Source organism: Silene latifolia, chromosome 10, assembly GCF_048544455.1.
Source record: "Silene latifolia isolate original U9 population chromosome 10, ASM4854445v1, whole genome shotgun sequence".
In the NCBI taxonomy this organism is placed as follows: domain Eukaryota; kingdom Viridiplantae; phylum Streptophyta; class Magnoliopsida; order Caryophyllales; family Caryophyllaceae; genus Silene; species Silene latifolia.
The window spans coordinates 19494710-19505169 of record NC_133535.1 but is presented as its reverse complement, the minus strand read 5'-3'; the positions used below and the strand labels follow the sequence as shown (position 1 = coordinate 19505169).

Sequence of the window (10460 nt, the reverse complement as noted above, 5' to 3'; positions counted from 1 at the left end):
CTTCACTTTGATAATCCCATCATGACTAAATCGTGATTCTTTGAACTCTTTGAACTTCTTCAAAGATTTCTCTATTTACCTTATTAAGTGAACACATTAGGGTCAACTTAAATCGTTGGTAAAAGAAAATGATCAACCTATTTTGGATTAATGATTTACAACCTCGGTCTCCTTTTCAACCAAAAGGTACGAGATATCTTGCTTTGAATACAAGATACGCATATACCATAAGATCTAATGGTTTCAAGAGTACTCGGTAACTCTTTGCGTTCATTATCCGAGAATTTAAGGTTTAATCTTGGGTTACCAATTTGAGTCTTGCATCATCTACATGATTTGTCATTTTAGTTTGGTTTAGAATATAATCACCTTGATAATGGGCTAGCCATACATCAAATCGTGGTGTATAGGGTCACAAAAGTGAAACCTCTTTTGTATCTTAACAAGTTTATATTCTTATTTAGAGTTTATGCACTTAATAGTCATAATTAAGTACAACAATAAATCCAAAACTAGATTGAGTACACAATGACTCTATCTCTCGACATCATAGTTGCTAGTCGTCATATTCTAATCATCCTATGTATCAAGTACAATGATGAAAACCACCACCGGTTTATAATATTGACGAAGTAATAGTAGCAAAATTTATGTCAATCAAATAATAAAGAACTAAGTCTTATTAGATGTCCCACAACTAACTTGCTTATTCTTTAACTACTTGGGGTAGTTTCCTTTCTAGTGTCCAACATTTAAGACAATGGAAACTTTATCGGTCGGGATTGATAGGTTTAGTATTGTTATTCTCAATAACGTTACTTTTAACATTACCTTGTATCAATTCCATTATAATCTTTACTTCTTGAACCTCGACTTTTTCTTAACGGTTTAAGAGAATGCTCCCACTCATTTCAATGAGTCTTTGCTTAGAGAAGCAAAATTGAATTTTATGAAGACTGCTCTTCAATTCATTCGTTTAGTCTTAAAACTTTCATTGAAGTGGTTGCGTTATTTTGGTCAATTACGAATTCTGACAAATCTAATTACCAAAACAATTTATCGCTTCAAGGTACTTAATTCAATTAAGTATATGAAAAACAATCCATTGTAAGTAGATATGTTAGTCAAGAATCAAAAACCTGTTTGATAATGAATAACTTTTATCTATACTCTCCACAAGAGATCTTTCCAATGGATAAATCGAGGTTTTTAGAAGAAAAATTCAAATTTTGTCTTTAGTTACGATGTTTTAATGGAGATTTGAACTAAAAATCGAAATGATATCATATATGATTGTGGTAAAGAAATAGAACAATATGATAACGGAATAGTGAAAACTTAACATTTATCGTTTTATTAATACTTGTAAATAACAAGTAAAGCATTTACATAGTGACCTCTACCCAACTATGATAAATGATTCCGAGATCCAAATTCATACTAACTTGGGCACGGGGTAGCCGATGAAACCCTTATCAATATAACTCGGTGGATTAACTCTTTAATCGATTCTACTTTTAGAACTCTCGGTCGATAAAATTACTCTAATATTTATCTATAGCCCAAAACACATTCGACAAGGGCACAGGGTAGCCGATGAAACCCTTATCAAAAAACTTTTGTTGAGTTCAATCCAAATTTCGAATAAATGTGTCCATGATCCAAACCCATATTAACTTGGGCACGGGGTAGCCGATGAAACCCTCATCAACATGAATTCGGTGGATAGACATTTATCACCCACTTCCCCTACGTAACAAGGTTTTTACCCCGGGGTGGCCGAGTGCACTCCCTCGCGAAATAGGTTTTCATGGTTTCTACTATTTGGTAAGGCTATGTCTCAATTGTTTATTTTAGCGAGAGGTCATGTCAATTTATTATCTATAACGTTTTAAGTGAACTAAAGCGGTGAACTACGATAATTCTAATTGACATGGTCGATAAACTCGATAAAATGATGATGCATGTTTTAGTTATGGCGATTTAGCGATGCATGCAACATATAAATAAAATGCAAAGCATAAAAAAATAAATCCTAGTATGGCCTTCCTAAAATAGAAAATCTAATTAACTATTACATATTCGGAAACCAACTCTATTGGTCCCTTGAACTTCGGTTTATGTCACGCATCTCGAGGCAACACCGTCTTTATGTATCGTCTTTCCGAGTGACACCGTCTTCAAGGATCTCCGGAATAAATAAATTACATAACAAATTACATAATTTCCTATTATACATTTGTAATTAAAATAAAATAAATATATTAAATTACAAAACGGTGATACGAGATCACAATAAATTACAACCGAATCGATATTCCCATACATTTCGGGTAATACCAATTAAAAACTAAGGCCATACTAAGTAAAATTACATAATTCAAAAAATTACATAAAATAAAATTATGACAATCATAAATAAAATGCAGCATTATAATATGTATGAACATGCCCAGTTTTATGCTAAATCGCCTTTAAAATCGTATATTAAACGGTTTTTACGGATTTGCGTGATTCAACCTTATAAAATCACAATAAATTACATAAAATCATATTTATGCACAAGTTAATTACCCTAACCAACTTAGGACTCAAAATTAGTCTCCACTAACAATTTGACTATAATTAAGTTATATTTCTTAAAATTGTTCATTAATGGACCCAAAATTACAATAAAATGCTATAAACTCCAAATAAATCATAAAAACTTCAAATAAATTCAAAATTTGAAATTTAAACTCATGAACATTCTGGAAAAAAATACCATGACACTCATAATGTTCAAAAACTTAGGTTAAAATTTCGAAAAATTTATCGGAAAAACTATGTTGCGGTTTATCGGATTTATTAATAATAATCATAAAACATGAGAAAAAATATATTCATCAACTTTTCAATTTTAGATCTGAAAAAGATAATAAAATGCAACATGTGACGTTTTTCCTTAGTCATGAAGTATGTTTTAGCAATTTTTCACTAATTAAGTCACTATTTATGCTATTTTTCATCAAAAATTCATAAATCATGCATGAAGACTTCATTATAGCCTATTATTTTACACACATCTTGTAAAATTTCATGTGACAACATACTAAATTTCTATGACCAGATTCGAAATTTATCTCATATTAACCTATTTTATAATTAAATTCGATTTTTATCATGAAAAATCCATATTTCGAGCATAAAAACTCAAAAAATTCTGAAACTTTCCAGATCATCTAAAAATAATATATCTGAAAACATGTCCAAAAACCACTAGAAAATTCGACGTTTAGCTAATTTTCGTCCAAAAATGACATTTTTATCATAAAAATCACATTTTAATGCCAATATTATATAAAATGAACAATAAAATCCATAAAAGGTTGATGAAACTGGGAAAACTTCAACCAATAGGCCCTACACCCGAACCAGAAAAGAAATCCAAGTTCTAGGATGAGAATTCGTACTGCGAATACCATAGAGGTAAGGGACATGATACAGAGAAATGCTACAAACTGAAAAATGTACTTCAAGACATGATTGAAGACGGTCGCCTACCAATACCGCCTGGAGGTAAGCCTAACAACACTCAGAATCCTCTTGGAGTTCTGATGATTACAAGTGACGAATCTACCTTAGATTGCTCACATCTTATCTCCCCAAAGGAGGAGGTAATCAATGGGATATGGACGGATAGCGAGGAAGATGTCTACCTCCACGATCTTCCCTTAATCAAGAGCGCCGAAAGCATCATAGATGAGATCATTACCACACTGGGCACAGAAACCAACACCAATCAGCAGAAAGGATGGAGAAAATCGATCAAGTGGACAAACAATCAAGGAAGACTGTTCAAGCTCACCACTGGAGAAGGAGAGATGTTCAAAGGAGAACCAGAAGACGATGAATTCGAGTCAGAGTCAGAGTCGGAGTCTAGAGAAGTTCCTAGAAAGTCTCCTCCTGTCGTCACTCCCACTCCCCTCGTTTCTCCTAGCTTATTGTCAAGTAGTAGCAGTAGTTCGGGAAATGTCCCAACGGCTGTCCCTTTGCCACCACTGACTACAGATCAGATGGCTTCTTTGTTTCAACTTTTCTCAAATTTTAATATGAATAAATCAGGTTCTGCTTACTCTTCGTGTTATCTTGAATGCAATTCTGTTTACGATGATAATGAGGATGACCCAGACCCAGACTCGATCGAAATACCTTCCTACATAGCCAAGGAAATACTACAAGAGGGGGAAGGGGGACCAGTAATAGAGAACACCGAACCCATCAACGTAGGAACCGAACTAGAACCCCAAGACCTTAGGATAGGGACATCCTTGAGTCCTACCGAAAGGGCTAGTTTCATAGACCTCCTGCACGAGTTTAAAGACGTCTTTGCTTGGTCCTACAAATACATGCCAGGGATCGACAGGGACACCGCAGAGCATAGAATCCCAATCAAACCAGGTTTCAAACCCGTGAAACAGAAGCTTCGTCGAATGAGGACAGAATGGGCTCTCAAGATCAAAGAAGAAGTCGATAAACAATTCAAAGCCGGGTTCATCAAAGTTTCCGAGTACTCAGACTGGGTAGCTAACATAGTACCCGTACCCAAAAAGGATGGGAGAATCCGTGTTTGTGTTGATTTTAGAGACTTAAACAAAGCGAGTCCCAAGGATGACTTTCCGCTACCATACATCGACAAATTGGTGGATAATACAGCAGATCACGCGTTACTATCCTTCATGGATTGATACGCAGGATATAACCAGATCAAGATGGCCATAGAAGATATTCATAAGACCGCCTTCGTCACTCAGTGGGGAACCTATTGCTACACGGTTATGCCGTTTGGATTAATCAACGCCGGAGCTACATACCAACGCACCGCAACTACGCTCTTACATAACATGATGCATAAAGAAGTTGAGGTATATGTAGATGACATGATTGTCAAGTCCAAGGATAGAGAGGGGCACATTGCGAACCTTCGCAAATTCTTCTCAAGGCTACGGAAGTACAACATGAGGCTCAATCCTCAAAAATGCGCATTCGGAGTAACATCTGGTAAACTCCTGGGATACGTTGTTAGCCAACGAGGAATAGAAATAGACCCTTCCAAAATCAAAGCTCTAATCGAAATGCCACAACCTCACATGGAGAAAGAAGTTAGAGGATTCCTAGGCAAGGTGCAATACATAAGTCGATTCATATCGAAACTCACCATGATCTGCGAACCTATCTTCAAGAAGTTAAAGAAAACAGATCACACCATGTGGGATGATGACTGTCAGAAGGCTTTCGACCAAATCAAGGAAATACTAGCCAAACCACCAGTGCTCATGCCACCTCAACGAGATCAACCTCTTGTTTTATATCTCATGGTAACTGAAACGGCCATGGGCGCCATGCTAGCTTAAACCGTAGGAAAAGAAGAAAGGGCTATCTACTACCTTAGTAAGAAGTTCTTGGAGTACGAGTGTAAATACACGCCACTCGAGAAGACATGCCTCTCTCTTGTGTGGGCAACGAAGAAACTACGCCATTACATGCTTAGTTACTCCGTCAAAATATACTCCAAAATGGATCCTGTCAAATACCTCTTCGAGAAACCCGTTATCAATGGACGCTTAGCGAGATGGACTTTGATGCTCTCAGAGTTCGATCTCAAGTATGTACCTTTGAAAGTTATAAAGGGGCGTGCCGTTGCCGAATTCTTCGCAGAAAATCCCATTAATGATACGCAAACGATAGACACCTGGTCGTTTCCGGATGATGATATACTCCAAACGGATGTAGACTCTTGGGACCTCTATTTTGATGGAGCATCCAACTTAAGAGGATTTGGAATATGAGTGTTGCTCATTTCTCCTGAAGGCGAGCACACACCAATCTCTGTCAAACTCGACTTCGAGGTGACAAATAACGCTGCAGAATACGAGGCTTGTCTCATCGGATTGCAAGCAGCAGTAGGTTTAGGCATCAAGAATCTTCGAGTCCATGGGGATTCATCTTTGATCATCAACCAAATCACGGGATCTTGGAAAATCCGAAGTGAAAGCTTAGCACCTTATCAAGCCAGAATAAACCAAGTAGCCCAATTCTTCGATCAAGTAACCTACCTACATCTACCTCGAGAGGAAAATAAATTTGCAGATGCTCTTGCAAAACTCGCATCTTTGATTAACATGCCGGACAACATGTTAGAAATGCCTTTATACATCGAACGACGGTCAGAGCCAGCTTATGTGCACCAAATCACCAATGAAGAGGAAATCACAGAGGAACCTTGGTTCCAAGCGATCCTAAACTTCAAACTCAACGGCACCTATCCACCAGATATGGACAAAAGGGGACAACGCGCTATCCGCTTACTAGCTTCCCAATACGTTCTCATGCAAGGAGAATTATACAAAAGAACACCTCTCACTACTACAAAACTTGTGATGGACATCGGACTTTTCGCTATATGGACATCGGATACACAACCGATGTAGAGTTTGGTCATGTCCATTGTGGATTAATGGACATCGGATTTTAAACCGATGTCCATTAAAATTTGCACATCGGATTTTTAGGAAAACCGATGTCTATTTGATAAATGGACATCGGATTTTTAGGAAAACCGATGTCTATTTGTTCAATGGACATCGGATTTTTAGGAAAACTGATGTCTATTTGATCAATGGACATCAGTTTTTTTGCAAAAATCCGATGTCTATAATTAATATTTTTTATAAAAAAAAAATATTACGATGTTGCCCATATTAGTCGTACACATGATGACAATGCAAAATGATTCCATAATCAACAAAAAATATCTGTATACAATTAATCGGTTATCCAAAGCCAATTACAAAAAAATTTCATCTACATAATGTGTCAAATTTACTTAGACGACTAACCTATACAAAAATATAAACCGATATGTAAATTGACTAATTGTTTAAAAAAAAGGCCCTTTCTACCTCTCTCTCAGCTGCTTTCATCCAAACAACGTATAAGAACATTATAGAAAGGCCTCACTTGACAGAATACAAATTGCAGCAATATTAGCAATATTATCAGCTGCTTTGTCACGTGTTCATGACTTACCACCATTAGTGTTTCTCAACAAAATTCCACTCCCTCCAGCAACTCAAGCTTCATCCTCCCTACATGTCATCAAAGCCAATGAACCTGAGTTATTGTCTACCTACTCAAGGATAGTATTCATGCCATTCCAAATATGAAAGCTTGAAATATGAAAGTTGTAGTAGGAGTTAGGACTATGGGCCCTTCATTATCTTACCATCACCTAGGTGGCTAGGTCCTCCAATTTCCAACTTCTTAGCAAACAATTTAACGGAATGGCGACCACTAATGTGAAGTAGATGTAATGGTTTCGATGGAAATAAAGAAAGCTTAAGAGAAAAGTATATTACAGTTTGTGATCTACTCTCCACGTCTTTGCAAAATTGAACAATCAAGTCTGAATCCTACATAAAGACAAAGATCGATGATTACATCAACCACCAAAACCTGAAGACGTGTATATTCTGTGGTTGTTACTTGTAAGTTATACTCATGTTATTGAATTTATGCTGTTGCATAACATGGCGGCCACTTTGTAAGGGCAATAAGTTCAACAAGACAGCATTTGAGGCCATATTGACTGGATTTAGAGGAGATAATGGCCGCATTTAAAATGCAATGACGTGATCAGTTTCCGCAACCGAGCTCACAAAACTAAAACTAATAGATAACCAAAGTAAATATCTACCATGGTTGTACTATTGGTAGATAACAAAACGAAAATGTACCTTTCCCTCATATTCAAAAAGATGGCCCATCCAGCTAGTCTGAGCAATAGTAAAGGACATAGCAGTTTGAATAAATACGCAGAAATATTGATGCAAATGCGTAATATAACAGAAAATCCAATCACCAATGCTGCCAAGCAAGAGGCAGAACCACTTCAGTAATAGATTTCCAACCAAGATAATATTCAGGCAATATTTGTAGCAGTGAATCCAACTTCAATGTAAGTTATAGTAGTATGGTTTCAAACTTACATATGTAGGGTCTAAAATCTAAATGTATGGAGATACTTGGTTTTGGTTCACTGGATTTTCAGTTACAGATTATTTGATTAGGCAAATCTATTACAACATGATCAATACCATAACAAGCCATCTCCTCAGGAAAAATAATCGGTCTGAAACAATTACTAGCAACAATAAGTATAGAATTAGTCAACTCACCCAGAATCAACAATCGAAAGAAGATGGCTCAAAATCAATTGAATCAAAGAAATAACACAAAAATAAATGGACAACTCACCTGAATAATCCATCGAAAATAGAAAGAGACAAGGAAATCTCAACAAGGTGTAATTTAACAACCAGCAGCAGCAGAAATTCTAGCAAAATTCTGGCAATGGCCCCGGAATTTCCATGAATCTAAATATCATTCAAGAATTAAAACTCATCCATAATTTCCAACAATATAAGCATTATTCAAGAAATTAAATTTCATGGAAATAAGAAAATGAAGGAAAAAGGGATTATGTACCGGTTGCGGATCTCGGGTAGTAGTATCGGTATTTAGCTTATCACCAGTGAAACCCGAATTCAAATGATAAATACGGAGTGTATAGGATGTCGCATAAGTTTGGTCAGATTAGAACAATTAGGGTTTGACGATTTTGTTCAGATTTGGTGAAGGGAGTGTATAGGATGTCGTATAAGGTTGGTCGGGTAATGGTGTTGTGGACGAGAAATATGGAGACAGCAGTGATTGAGAGTAGAGAAAGAATGAGAGGTTGAGAGTGAGTAAGGGGTTTTGGGGGTTAGGGTTTGGGAGTAAGAGTGAGGGAGAGGATTTGGGGAAGAATGTATGTAGTCGAAATTATAAGTGATGGCGGTGGGGCAAATATTTTTACCGCCTATAATTTTCACTTTAGATGCACATCGGTTAAATGCAATATTCCATGTCCATGACTTTTATATAGACATGGGTTTTATTAAATATCACATGTCCTTTAAAACCAGAAATAATGGACATGTGTTTTTTAACGCAACTGATGTACATACAGTTATATGCACATCAGGTTTTTGCAAACAACCGATGTGCATGTTATGCACATCGGTTTACCAGATAATCCGATGTCCATCGACTGATGTCCATAACGAGTTTTGTAGTAGTGTCTTGGTGTAATCCTACGATGTCTTGATCATTCACAGGCACAGAAAGTGATGGAAGAAGTCCATGATGGAGAATGTGGCCCTCACATGAGTGGACCCATGATGGCAAAGCAAATCACACGTTTAGGGTATTATTGGACCACAATGGAATATGATTGCATCAAGTATGTAAGACATTGCCACAATTGCCAAATCTTCGGGAATGTGCAACATGTCCCTCCTTCATTGCTTTACACTATGACGTCTCCTTGGCCATTTTCCGCTTGGGGAATTGATATCATCGGCAAGATCACTCCAGCCGGAACAGGAGGTCACTGCTTCATCCTAGTAGCAATCGATTACTTCACCAAATGGGTGGAAGTGGCTTCTTACACCAGTCTTACAGCCAAGAACGTGCCAAAGTTCATACAAACCAAGTACAAAATCAAGCATTGACACGTCTGTCGCGTACCTGTCAAAAATAAAACCTAACGGTCTCAACTAAAATGTAGCAGAGGCAGTCGAGTATCGAATCCACAGGGAGGTAATGTAATTATAACTGTCTATTTCTAATCCTACGGTAACAATTGGGGTTTGATTGAATTTTGGTTTCTAAACTACGAGATTTAAAGGAAAGAGAATAAAAGTAAAGAGCAGTAAAGGGCAGGAAAAATGATTTAAACTATCAAGGAGAGAGGGACATGTCGGGAATTCGGTTCACTACGGCAGTCCTGTGACTCAGCTGTAAATGATTCAGACGAAATAGGTGTGAGACGGATGTTAAAAGATCCTTTCGGTCCACTTTCTATCCTAAAATACCACTAACTTAACTTTCGTCCTCATTAGGGTAGTCTATTGTTTATAGCAGGCCTATTTAGTCCAATATTTCGATCCAGGATTAATTTTAGCCAGATTAAAGGTGACATAGAAGCGTGCACTCAACTAGGTCGGTAATTACAGTTAAATTGCTATAGTGACAGAGTCTCGAAATTAATTCGTCTAATTCATTCACTACATCGTCACATTTCTACCGCAGATCCCCTAATCCCAACATGAAGGGGTTTAGCTACTCATATTGGTGATTAAACTAACAGCAGACAAATTTCCAGCAGAAAACATAATGAATAAACAATAAAACGCAATAATGAAAATTAGGGCAAAGGAAAATGATAACATAAACGAGAAATTAAGCAACAAGTAATTATTATTAAGTAAGGGAGAGAAAAGATTACAATCAGTGCGAATCCGGCGTAAAGAACGACTGAATCCGAGCAATAATAATCCGAAATAAAAGTAACAGTGGAGAAAGCAAAGTAACGTAGT

General features: G+C 36.8%; 1 long non-coding RNA gene across 4 annotated transcripts; it reads right to left on the bottom strand.

Annotated features, from left to right (window-relative positions):
• Positions 1-6798: 6798 nt before the first annotated feature.
• LOC141608246 (uncharacterized) lies at positions 6799-8830 on the bottom strand. Of its 4 annotated transcripts, none has more exons than XR_012526974.1 (5): positions 8527-8830; positions 8296-8414; positions 7776-7905; positions 7398-7451; positions 6799-7123 (listed from the first exon to the last, which is right to left on the bottom strand). It is a non-coding gene; the product is annotated as an uncharacterized LOC141608246 (long non-coding RNA). The 4 variants fall into 4 exon arrangements; XR_012526975.1 differs by having other exon boundaries at positions 7776-7814; XR_012526973.1 differs by having other exon boundaries at positions 7776-8414.
• Positions 8831-10460: the final 1630 nt, after the last annotated feature.